This window comes from Mytilus galloprovincialis, chromosome 9 (assembly GCF_965363235.1).
Source record: "Mytilus galloprovincialis chromosome 9, xbMytGall1.hap1.1, whole genome shotgun sequence".
Lineage (NCBI taxonomy): Eukaryota > Metazoa > Mollusca > Bivalvia > Mytilida > Mytilidae > Mytilus > Mytilus galloprovincialis.
In genome coordinates, this window is record NC_134846.1 from 15,263,420 (window position 1) to 15,277,161 (window position 13,742).

Below are 13,742 nucleotides of genomic sequence, written 5' to 3' on the forward strand. Positions count from 1 at the left end.
CAGTGTAGCAGTATCTAAACAGAAATCTGTAATATTTACAGACAGAAAATATACACTACACCCCTCCCCCGGCCCGTTACAGTATTTTCCAAACGCTATTAATAAAGTTTCTAGTATTGGTAGTCTGTCTATAGCACTTTCCAAACGCTGCCAACAAAGTTTCTAGTATTGGTAGTCTCTCTATAGTACTTTCCAAAGGCGGCCAATAACGTTTCTAGTATTGGTAGCCTGTCTGTAGTACTTTCCAAACGCTGCCAATAATGTTTCTAGTATTGGTAGTCTGTCTATAGTACTTTCCAAACGGTGTCAATAACGTTTTAAGTATTGCTAGTCTGTTTATAGTACTTTCCAAAAGCTGAAAAAAAGTTTCTAGTATTGGTAGTCTGTCTATAGTACTTTTCAAAGGCGGCCAATAAAGTTTCAAGTATGGTAGTCTGTCTATAGTACTACTTCCCAAACGCTGTCAATAAAGTTTCTAGTATTGGTAGTCTTTCAATAGTACTCTCCAAATGCTGTTAATAAAGTTTCAAGTATTTGTAGTCTGTCTATAGTACTTTCCAAACACTGCCAATAAAGTTTCTAGTATTTGGTAGTCTGTCTATAGTACTTTCCAAACGCTGTCAATACAGTTTCTAGTATTGGTAGTATGTCTATAGTACTTTCCAAATGTGTCAATAAAGTTTCAAGTATTGGTAGTCTGTTTATAGTACTTCCCAAACGCTGCCAATAAAGTTTCTAGTATTGGTAGTCTGTCTATTGTACTGTCCAAACGCTGCCAATAAAGTTTCAAGTATTGGTAGTTTGTCTATAGTACTTTCCAAACGCTGTCAATACAGTTTCTAGTATTGGTAGTCTGTCTATAGTACTTTCCAAACGCTGTCAATACAGTTTCTAGTATTGGTAGTATGTCTATAGTACTTTCCAAATGCTGTCAATAAAGTTTCAAGTATTGGTAGTCTGTTTATAGTACTTCCCAAACGCTGCCAATACAGTTTCTAGTATTGGTAGTCTGTCTATTGTACTTTCCAAACGCTGTCAATAAAGTTTTTAGTATTGGTAGTCTGTCTATAGTACTTTCCAAACGCTGTCAATAAAGTTTCTAATATTGGTAGTCTGTCTATAGTACTTCCCAAAAGCTGTCAATAAAGTTTTTAGTATTGGTAGTCTGTCTATAGTACTTTCCAAACGCTGCCAATAACGTTTCTAGTATTGGTAGTCTGTCTATAGTACTTTCCAAACGCTGTCAATAAAGTTTCTAGTATTGGTAGTCTGTCTATTGTACTTTCAAAACGCTGTCAATAAAGTTTTTAGTATTGGTAGTCTGTCTATAGTACTTTCCAAGCGCTGCCAATAACGTTTCTAGTATTGGTAGTCTGTCTATAGTACTTTCCAAACGCTGTCAATAAAGTTTCTAGTATTGGTAGTCTGTCTATTGTACTTTCCAAACCATGCCAGTAAAGTTTCTAGTATTAGTAGTCTGTCTATAGTACTTTCCAAACGCTGTCAATACAGTTTTTAGTATTGGTAGTCTGTCTATTGTACTTTCCAAACGCTGTCAATAAAGTTTCAAGAATTGGTAGTCTGTCTATAGTACTTTCCAAACGCTGTCAATAAAGTTTCAAGTATTGGTAGTCTGTTTATAGTACTTTCCAAATGCTGTCAATAAAGTTTCAAGTATTGGTAGTCTGTTTATAGTACTTTTTAAACGCTGCCAATAAAGTTTCTAGTATTGGTAGTCTGTCTATAGTACTTTCCAAACACTGTCAATACAGTTTCAAGTATTGGTAGTCTGTCTATAGTAATTTCCAAACGCTGCCAATAAAGTTTCTAGTATTGGTAGTCTGTCTATAGTACTTTCCAAACGCTGCCAATAAAGTTTCAAGTATTGGTAGTCTGTCTATAGTACTTTTCAAACGATGCCAATAAAGTTTCTAGTATTGGTAGTCTGTCTATTGTACTTTCCAAACGCTGTCAATAAAGTTTCTAGTATTGGTAGTCTGTCTATAGTACTTTCCAAACACTGTCAATAAAGTTTTTAGTATTGGTAGTCTGTCTATAGTACTTTCCAAACGCTGTCAATACAGTTTCAAGTATTGGACGTCTGTCTATAGTACTTTCCAAACGCTGTCAATAAAGTTTCTAGTATTGGTAGTCTGTCTATAGTACTTTCCAAACACTGTCAATACAGTTTCTAGTATTGGTAGTCTGTCTATAGTACTTTCCAAACACTGTCAATAAAGTTTCAAGTATTGGTAGTCTGTCTATAGTACTTTCCAAACGCTGCCAATAAAGTTTCTAGTATTGGTAGTCTGTCTATAGTACTTACCAAACGCTGCCAATAACGTTTTTAGTATTGGTAGTATGTCTATTGTACTTTCCAAACGATGCCAATAAAGTTTTTAGTATTGGTAGTCTGTCTATTGTACTTTCCAAGCGCTGTCAATAAAGTTTCTAGTATTGGTAGTCTGTCTATAGTACTTTCCAAACACTGTCAATACAGTTTTAAGTATTGGTAGTCTAGCTGTCTATAGTACTTTTCAAACGCTGCCAATAAAGTTTCTAGTATTGGTAGTCTGTCTATAGTACTTTCCAAACGCTGTCAATAAAGTTTCTAGTATTGGTAGTCTGTCTCTAGTACATTCCAAACGCTGCCAATAACGTTTTTAGTATTAGTAGTCTGTCTATAGTACTTTCCAAACGCTGTCAATAAAGTTTCTAGTATTGGTAGTCTGTCTATAGTACTTTCCAAACGCTGTCAATAAAGTTTCTAGTATTGGTAGTCTGTCTATAGTACTTACCAAACGCTTCCAATAACGTTTTTAGTATTGGTAGTCTCTCTATAGTACTTTCTAAACGCTGTCAATAAAGTTTCTAGTATTGGTAGTCTGTCTATAGTACTTTCCAAACGCTGTCAATAAAGTTTCTAGTATTGGTAGTCTGTCTATAGTACTTTCCAAACGCTGTCAATAAAGTTTCTATTATTGGTAGTATGTCTATAGTACTTTCCAAACGCTGTCAATAAAGTTTCTAGTATTGGTAGTCTGTCTATAGTACTTTCCAAATGCTGTCAATAAAGTTTCTAGTATTGGTAGTCTGTCTATAGTACTTTCCAAACGCTGCCAATAAAGTTTCTAGTATTGGTAGTCTGTCTATAGTACTTTCCAAACGCTGTCAATAAAGTTTCTAGTATTGGTAATCTGTCTATAGTACTTTCCAAACGCTGCCAATAAAGTTTCTATTATTGGTAGTATGTCTATAGTACTTTCCAAACGCTGTCAATAAAGTTTCTACTATTGGTAGTCTGTCTATAGTACTTTTATAATGCTGTCAATACAGTTTCTAGTATTGGTAGTCTGTCTATAGTACTTTCCAAACGCTGTCAATAAAGTTTCTAGTATTGGTAGTCTGTCTATAGTACTTACCAAACGCTGCCAATAACGTTTTTAGTATTGGTAGTATGTCTATAGTACTTTCCAAACGCTGTCAATAAAGTTTCTAGTATTGGTAGTCTGTCTATAGTACTTTCCAAACGCTGTCAATAAAGTTTCTAGTATTGGTAGTCTGTCTATAGTACTTTTCAAACGCTGTCAATAAAGTTTCTAGTATTGGTAGTCTGTCTATAGTACTTACCAAACGCTGCCAATAACGTTTTTAGTATTGGTAGTCTGTCTATAGTACTTTCCAAACGCTGTCAATAAAGTTTCTAGTATTGGTAGTTAGTCGGTAGTACTTTCCAAACGCTGTCAATAAAGTTTCTAGTATTGGTAGTCTGTCTATAGTACTTACCAAACGCTGTCAATAAAGTTTCTAGTATTGGTAGTCTGTCTATAGTACTTACCAAACGCTGTCAATAAAGTTTCAAGTATTGGTAGTCTGTCTATAGTACTTTCCAAACGCTGTCAATAAAGTTTCTAGTATTGGTAGTCTGTCTATAGTACTTACCAAACGCTGTGAATAAAGTTTGTAGTATTGGTAGTCTGTCTATAGTACTTACCAAACGCTGCCAATAACGTTTTTAGTATTGGTAGTCTGTCTATAGTACTTTCCAAACGCTGTCAATAAAGTTTCTAGTATTGGTAGTCTGTCTATAGTACTTACCAAACGCTGTCAATAAAGTTTCTAGTATTGGTAGTCTGTCTATAGTACTTACCAAACGCTGTCAATAAAGTTTCTAGTATTGGTAGTATGTCTTTAGTACTTTCTAAACGCTGTCAATAAAATTTCAAGTATTAGTAGTCTGTCTATAGTACTTTCCAAACGCTGTCAATAAAGTTTCTAGTATTGGTAGTCTGTCTATAGTACTCTCCAAACGCTGCCAATAACGTTTCTAGTATTGGTAGTCTTTCAATAGTACTCTCCAAATGCTGTTAATAAAGTTTCAAGTATTTGTAGTCTGTCTATAGTACTTTCCAAACACTGCCAATAAAGTTTCTAGTATTTGGTAGTCTGTCTATAGTACTTTCCAAACGCTGTCAATACAGTTTCTAGTATTGGTAGTATGTCTATAGTACTTTCCAAATGTGTCAATAAAGTTTCAGTTATTGGTAGTCTGTTTATAGTACTTCCCAAACGCTGCCAATAAAGTTTCTAGTATTGGTAGTCTGTCTATTGTACTGTCCAAACGCTGCCAATAAAGTTTCTAGTATTAGTAGTTTGTCTATAGTACTTTCCAAACGCTGTCAATACAGTTTCTAGTATTGGTAGTCTGTCTATAGTACTTTCCAAACGCTGTCAATACAGTTTCTAGTATTGGTAGTATGTCTATAGTACTTTCCAAATGCTGTCAATAAAGTTTCAAGTATTGGTAGTCTGTTTATAGTACTTCCCAAACGCTGCCAATACAGTTTCTAGTATTGGTAGTCTGTCTATTGTACTTTTCAAACGATGCCAATAAAGTTTCTAGTATTGGTAGTCTGTCTATTGTACTTTCCAAACGCTGTCAATAAAGTTTCTAGTATTGGTAGTCTGTCTATAGTACTTTCCAAACACTGTCAATAAAGTTTTTAGTATTGTTAGTCTGTCTATAGTACTTTCCAAACGCTGTCAATACAGTTTCAAGTATTGGTAGTCTGTCTATAGTACTTTCCAAACGCTGTCAATAAAGTTTCTAGTATTGGTAGTCTGTCTATAGTACTTTCCAAACACTGTCAATACAGTTTCAAGTATTGGTAGTCTGTCTATAGTACTTTCCAAACACTGTCAATAAAGTTTCAAGTATTGGTAGTCTGTCTATAGTACTTTCCAAACGCTGCCAATAAAGTTTCTAGTATTGGTAGTCTGTCTATAGTACTTACCAAACGCTGCCAATAACGTTTTTAGTATTGGTAGTCTGTCTATAGTACTCTCAAAACGCTGTCAATACAGTTTCTAGTATTGGTAGTCTGTCTATAGTACTTTCCAAACGCTGTCAATACAGTTTCTAGTATTGGTAGTATGTCTATTGGACTTTCCAAACGATGCCAATAAAGTTTTTAGTATTTGTAGTCTGTCTATTGTACTTTCCAAGCGCTGTCAATAAAGTTTCTAGTATTGGTAGTCTGTCTATAGTACTTTCCAAACACTGTCAATACAGTTTTAAGTATTGGTAGTCTAGCTGTCTATAGTACTTTCCAAACGCTGCCAATAAAGTTTCTAGTATTGGTAGTCTGTCTATAGTACTTTCAAAACGCTGTCAATAAAGTTTCTAGTATTGGTAGTCTGTCTGTAGTACATTCCAAACGCTGCCAATAACGTTTTTAGTATTAGTAGTCTGTCTATAGTACTTTCCAAACGCTGTCAATAAAGTTTCTAGTATTGGTAGTCTGTCTATAGTACTTTCCAAACGCTGTCAATAAAGTTTCTAGTATTGGTAGTCTGTCTATAGTACTTACCAAACGCTTCCAATAACGTTTTTAGTATTGGTAGTCTGTCTATAGTACTTTCTAAACGCTGTCAATAAAGATTCTAGTATTGGTAGTCTGTCTATAGTACTTTCCAAACGCTGTCAATAAAGTTTCTAGTATTGGTAGTCTGTCTATAGTACTTTCCAAACGCTGTCAATAAAGTTTCTATTATTGGTAGTATGTCTATAGTACTTTCCAAACGCTGTCAATAAAGTTTCTAGTATTGCTAGTCTGTCTATAGTACTTTCCAAATGCTGTCAATAAAGTTTCTAGTATTGGTAGTCTGTCTATAGTACTTTCCAGACGCTGCCAATAAAGTTTCTAGTATTGGTAGTCTCTCTATAGTACTTTCCAAACGCTGTCAATAAAGTTTCTAGTATTGGTAGTCTGTCTATAGTACTTTCCAAACGCTGCCAATAAAGTTTCTATTATTGGTAGTATGTCTATAGTACTTTCCAAACGCTGTCAATAAAGTTTCTACTATTGGTAGTCTGTCTATAGTACTTTTATAATGCTGTCAATACAGTTTCTAGTATTGGTAGTCTGTCTATAGTACTTTCCAAACGCTGTCAATAAAGTTTCTAGTATTGGTAGTCTGTCTATAGTACTTACCAAACGCTGCCAATAACGTTTTTAGTATTGGTAGTATGTCTATAGTACTTTCCAAACGCTGTCAATAAAGTTTCTAGTATTGGTAGTCTGTCTATAGTACTTTCCAAACGCTGTCAATAAAGTTTCTAGTATTGGTAGTCTGTCTATAGTACTTTTCAAACGCTGTCAATAAAGTTTCTAGTATTGGTAGTCTGTCTATAGTACTTACCAAACGCTGCCAATAACGTTTTTAGTATTGGTAGTCTGTCTATAGTACTTTCCAAACGCTGTCAATAAAGTTTCTAGTATTGGTAGTCTGTCTATAGTACTTTCCAAACGCTGTCAATAAAGTTTCTAGTATTGGTAGTCTGTCTATAGTACTTTCCAAACGCTGTCAATAAAGTTTCTAGTATTGGTAGTCTGTCTATAGTACTTACCAAACGCTGTCAATAAAGTTTCTAGTATTGGTAGTCTGTCTATAGTACTTACCAAACGCTGTCAATAAAGTTTCAAGTATTGGTAGTCTGTCTATAGTACTTTCCAAACGCTGTCAATAAAGTTTCTAGTATTGGTCGTCTGTCTATAGTACTTACCAAACGCTGTCAATAAAGTTTGTAGTATTGGTAGTCTGTCTATAGTACTTACCAAACGCTGCCAATAACGTTTTTAGTATTGGTAGTCTGTCTATAGTACTTTCCAAACGCTGTCAATAAAGTTTCTAGTATTGGTAGTCTGTCTATAGTACTTACCAAACGCTGTCAATAAAGTTTCTAGTATTGGTAGTCTGTCTATAGTACTTACCAAACGCTGTCAATAAAGTTTCTAGTATTGGTAGTATGTCTATAGTACTTTCTAAACGCTGTCAATAAAATTTCAAGTATTAGTAGTCTGTCTATAGTACTTTCCAAACGCTGTCAATAAAGCTTCTAGTATTGGTAGTCTGTCTATAGTACTCTCCAAACGCTGCCAATAACGTTTCAAGTATTAGTAGTCTGTCTATAGTACTTTCCAAACGCTGTCAATAACGTTTCAAGTATTGGTAGTCTGTCTATAGTACTTTCCAAACGCTGTCAATAACGTTTTTAGTATTGGTAGTCTGTCTATAGTACTTTCCAAACGCTGTCAATAAAGTTTCTAGTATTGGTAGTCTGTCTATAGTACTCTCCAAACGCTGCCAATAACGTTTCAAGTATTAGTAGTCTGTCTATAGTACTTACCAAACGCTGTCAATAAAGTTTCTAGTATTGGTAGTCTGTTTATAGTACATTCCAAACGCTGTCAATAAAGTTTCTAGTATTGGTAGTATGTCTATAGTACTTTCTAAACGCTGTCAATAAAGTTTCAAGTATTAGTAGTCTGTCTATAGTACTTTCCAAACGCTGTCAATAAAGTTTCTAGTATTGGTAGTCTGTCTATAGTACTCTCCAAACGCTGCCAATAACGTTTAAAGTATTAGTAGTCTGTCTATAGTACTTTCCAAACGCTGTCAATAAAGTTTCTAGTATTGGTAGTCTGTCTATAGTACTTTCCAAACGCTGTCAATAAAGTTTCTAGTATTGGTAGTCTGTCTATAGTACTCTCCAAACGCTGCTAATAACGTTTCAAGTATTAGTAGTCTGTCTATAGTACTTTCCAAACGCTGTCAATAACGTTTCAAGTATTAGTAGTCTGTCTATAGTACTTTCCAAACGCTGTCAATAAAGTTTCTAGTATTGGTAGTCTGTCTATAGTACTTTCCAAACGCTGTCAATTACGTTTCAAGTATTGGTAGTCTGTCTATAGTACTTTCCAAACGCTGTCAATAACGTTTTTAGTATTGGTAGTCTGTCTATAGTACTTTCCAAACGCTGTCAATAAAGTTTCTAGTATTGGTAGTCTGTCTATAGTACTCTCCAAACGCTGCCAATAACGTTTCAAGTATTAGTAGTCTGTCTATAGTACTTTCCAAACGCTGTCAATAAAGTTTCTAGTATTGGTAGTCTGTCTATAGTACTTTCCAAACGCTGTCAATAAAGTTTCTAGTATTGGTAGTCTGTCTGTAGTACATTCCAAACGCTGCAAATAACGTTTTTAGTATTAGTAGTCTGTCTATAGTACTTTCCAAACGCTGTCAATAAAGTTTCTAGTATTGGTAGTCTGTCTATAGTACTTTCCAAACGCTGTCAATAAAGTTTCTAGTATTGGTAGTCTGTTTATAGTACTTTCCAAACGCTGCCAATACAGTTTCTAGTATTGGTAGTCTGTCTATAGTACTTTCTAAACGCTGTCAATACAGTTTCTAGTATTGGTAGTCTGTCTATAGTACTTTCCAAACGCTGTCAATAAAGTTTCAAGTATTGGTAGTCTGTTTATAGTACTTTCCAAACGCTTTCAATAAAGTTTCAAGTATTGGTAGTCTGTTTATAGTACTTTCCAAACGCTGTCAATACAGTTTCTAGTATTGGTAGTCTGTCTATAGTACTTTCTAATCGCTGCCAATAAAGTTTCTAGTATTGGTAGTCTGTCTATAGTAATTTCCAAACGCTGCGAATAAAGTTTCAAGTATTGGTAGTCTGTCTATAGTACTTTCCAAACGCAGCCAATAAAGTTTCTAGTATTGGTAGTCTGTCGACAGTACTTTCCAAACGATGCCAATAAAGTTTCTAGTATTGGTAGTCTCTCTATAGTACTTTCCAAAGGCGGCCATTAAAGCTTCTAGTATTGGTAGTCTGTCTATAGTACTTTCCAAACGCTGCCAATAAAGCTTCTAGTATTTGTAGTCTGTCTATAGTACTCTCCAAAGGCGGCCATTAAAGTTTCTAGTATTGGTAGTCTGTCTATGTTACTTTCCAAACGCTGCCAATAACGTTTTTAGTATTGGTAGTCTGTCTATAGTACTCTCCAAACGCTGTCAATAAAGTTTGAAGTATTAGTAGTCTGTCTATAGTACTTCCCAAACGCTGTCAATACAGTTTCTAGTATTGGTAGTCTGTCTATAGTACTTTCTAAACGCTGCCTATAAAGTTTATAGTATTGGAAGTCTTTCTATAGTCCTTTTCAAACACTGTCAATAAAGTTTCTAGTATTGGTAGTCTGTCTATAGTACTTTCCAAACGCTGCCAATAAGGTTTCAAGTATTGGTAGTCTGTCTATAGTACTTTTCATACGAGACCAATAAAGTTTCTAGTATTGGTAGTCTGTCTATAGTACTTTCCAAACGCTGTCAATACAGTTTCTAGTATTGGTAGTCTGTCTATAGTACTTTCAAAACGCTGTCAATACAGTTTCTAGTATTGGTAGTTTGTCTATAGTACTTTCCAAACGCTGCCAATAACGTGTCAAGTATTACTAGTCTGTCTATAGTACTTTCCAAACGCTGTCAATAACGTTTCAAGTATTAGTAGTCTGTCTATAGTACTTTCCAAACGCTGTCAATAAAGTTTCTAGTGTTGGTAGTCTGTCTATAGTACTTTCCAAACGCTGTCAATAACGTTTCAAGTATTGGTAGTCTGTCTATAGTACTTTCCAAACGCTGTCAATAACGTTTTTAGTATTGGTAGTCTGTCTATAGTACTTTCCAAACGCTGTCAATAAAGTTTCTAGTATTGGTAGTCTGTCTATAGTACTCTCCAAACGCTGCCAATAACGTTTCAAGTATTAGTAGTCTGTCTATAGTACTTTCCAAACGCTGTCAATAAAGTTTCTAGTATTGGTAGTCTGTCTATAGTACTTTCCAAACGCTGTCAATAAAGTTTCTAGTATTGGTAGTCTGTCTGTAGTACATTCCAAACGCTGCCAATAACGTTTTTAGTATTAGTAGTCTGTCTATAGTACTTTCCAAACGCTGTCAATAAAGTTTCTAGTATTGGTAGTCTGTCTATAGTACTTTCCAAACGCTGTCAATAAAGTTTCTAGTATTGGTAGTCTGTTTATAGTACTTTCCAAACGCTGCCAATACAGTTTCTAGTATTGGTAGTCTGTCTATAGTACTTTCTAAACGCTGTCAATACAGTTTCTAGTATTGGTAGTCTGTCTATAGTACTTTCCAAACGCTGTCAATAAAGTTTCAAGTATTGGTAGTCTGTTTATAGTACTTTCCAAACGCTTTCAATAAAGTTTCAAGTATTGGTAGTCTGTTTATAGTACTTTCCAAACGCTGTCAATACAGTTTCTAGTATTGGTAGTCTGTCTATAGTACTTTCTAATCGCTGCCAATAAAGTTTCAAGTATTGGTAGTCTGTCTATAGTACTTTCCAAACGCAGCCAATAAAGTTTCTAGTATTGGTAGTCTGTCGACAGTACTTTCCAAACGATGCCAATAAAGTTTCTAGTATTGGTAGTCTCTCTATAGTACTTTCCAAAGGCGGCCATTAAAGCTTCTAGTATTGGTAGTCTGTCTATAGTACTTTCCAAACGCTGCCAATAAAGCTTCTAGTATTTGTAGTCTGTCTATAGTACTCTCCAAAGGCGGCCATTAAAGTTTCTAGTATTGGTAGTCTGTCTATGTTACTTTCCAAACGCTGCCAATAACGTTTTTAGTATTGGTAGTCTGTCTATAGTACTCTCCAAACGCTGTCAATAAAGTTTGAAGTATTAGTAGTCTGTCTATAGTACTTCCCAAACGCTGTCAATACAGTTTCTAGTATTGGTAGTCTGTCTATAGTACTTTCTAAACGCTGCCTATAAAGTTTATAGTATTGGAAGTCTTTCTATAGTCCTTTTCAAACACTGTCAATAAAGTTTCTAGTATTGGTAGTCTGTCTATAGTACTTTCCAAACGCTGCCAATAAGGTTTTAAGTATTGGTAGTCTGTCTATAGTACTTTTCATACGAGACCAATAAAGTTTCTAGTATTGGTAGTCTGTCTATAGTACTTTCCAAACGCTGTCAATACAGTTTCTAGTATTGGTAGTCTGTCTATAGTACTTTCAAAACGCTGTCAATACAGTTTCTAGTATTGGTAGTTTGTCTATAGTACTTTCCAAACGCTGCCAATAACGTGTCAAGTATTACTAGTCTGTCTATAGTACTTTCCAAACGCTGCCAATAAAGTTTCTAGTATTGGTAATATGTCTAAAGTACTTTCCAAACGCTGTCAATAAAGTTTCTAGTATTGGTAGTTTGTCTATAGTACTTTCCAAACGCTGCCAATAACGTTTCAAGTATTGGTAGTCTGTTTATAGTACTTTCCAAACGCTGCCAATAAAGTTTCTAGTATTGGTAGTCTGTCTATAGTACTTTCCAAACGCTGCCAATAAAGTTTCTAGTATTGGTAGTATGTCTATAGTACTTTCCAAACGCTGTCAATAAAGTTTCTAGTATTGGTAGTTTGTCTATAGTACTTTCCAAACGCTGCCAATAAAGCTTCTAGTATTGGTAGTCTGTCTATAGTACTTTCCAAACGCTGCCAATAAAGTTTCTAGTATTGGTAGTCTGTCTATAGTACTTCCCAAAAGCTGTCAATAAAGTTTCTAGTATTGGTAGTCTGTCTATAGTACTTTCCAAACACTGTCAATACAGTTTCTAGTATTGGTAGTCTGTCTATAGTACTTTTCAAACGCTGCCAATAAAGTTTCTAGTATTGGTAGTCTGTCTATAGTACTTTCCAAACGCTGTCAATAAAGTTTCTAGTATTGGTAGTCTGTCTATAGTACTTTCTAAACGCTAAAAATAAAGTTTCTAGTATTGGTAGTCTGCCTATAGTACTTTCCAAACGCTGTCAATAAAGTTTTTAGTATTGGTAGTCTGTCTATAGTACTTTCCAAACGCTGCCAATAACGTTTTTAGTATTGGTAGTCTGTCTATAGTACTCTCAAAAGGCTGTCAATAAAGTTTTAAGTATTGGTAGTCTGTCTATAGTACTTTTCGAACACTGTCATTAAAGCTTCTAGTATTGGTAGTCTGTCTATAGTACTTTCCAAACGCTGCCAATAAAGCTTCTAGTATTTGTAGCCTGTCTATAGTACTCTCCAAAGGCGGCCATTAAAGTTTCTAGTATTGGTAGTCTGTCTATGTTACTTTCCAAACGCTGCCAATAACGTTTTTAGTATTGGTAGTCTGTCTATAGTACTCTCCAAACGCTGTCAATAAAGTTTGAAGTATTAGTAGTCTGTCTATAGTACTTCCCAAACGCTGTCAATACAGTTTCTAGTATTGGTAGTCTGTCTATAGTACTTTCTAAACGCTGCCTATAAAGTTTATAGTATTGGAAGTCTTTCTATAGTCCTTTTCAAACACTGTCAATAAAGTTTCTAGTATTGGTAGTCTGTCTATAGTACTTTCCAAACGCTGCCAATAAGGTTTCAAGTATTGGTAGTCTGTCTATAGTACTTTTCATACGAGACCAATAAAGTTTCTAGTATTGGTAGTCTGTCTATAGTACTTTCCAAACGCTGTCAATACAGTTTCTAGTATTGGTAGTCTGTCTATAGTACTTTCAAAACGCTGTCAATACAGTTTCTAGTATTGGTAGTTTGTCTATAGTACTTTCCAAACGCTGCCAATAACGTGTCAAGTATTACTAGTCTGTCTATAGTACTTTCCAAACGCTGCCAATAAAGTTTCTAGTATTGGTAATATGTCTAAAGTACTTTCCAAACGCTGTCAATAAAGTTTCTAGTATTGGTAGTTTGTCTATAGTACTTTCCAAACGCTGCCAATAACGTTTCAAGTATTGGTAGTCTGTTTATAGTACTTTCCAAACGCTGCCAATAAAGTTTCTAGTATTGGTAGTCTGTCTATAGTACTTTCCAAACGCTGCCAATAAAGTTTCTAGTATTGGTAGTATGTCTATAGTACTTTCCAAACGCTGTCAATAAAGTTTCTAGTATTGGTAGTTTGTCTATAGTACTTTCCAAACGCTGCCAATAAAGCTTCTAGTATTGGTAGTCTGTCTATAGTACTTTCCAAACGCTGCCAATAAAGTTTCTAGTATTGGTAGTCTGTCTATAGTACTTCCCAAAAGCTGTCAATAAAGTTTCTAGTATTGGTAGTCTGTCTATAGTACTTTCCAAACACTGTCAATACAGTTTCTAGTATTGGTAGTCTGTCTATAGTACTTTTCAAACGCTGCCAATAAAGTTTCTAGTATTGGTAGTCTGTCTATAGTACTTTCCAAACGCTGTCAATAAAGTTTCTAGTATTGGTAGTCTGTCTATAGTACTTTCTAAACGCTAAAAATAAAGTTTCTAGTATTGGTAGTCTGCCTATAGTACTTTCCAAACGCTGTCAATAAAGTTTTTAGTATTGGTAGTCTGTCTATAGTACTTTCCAAACGCTGCCAATAACGTT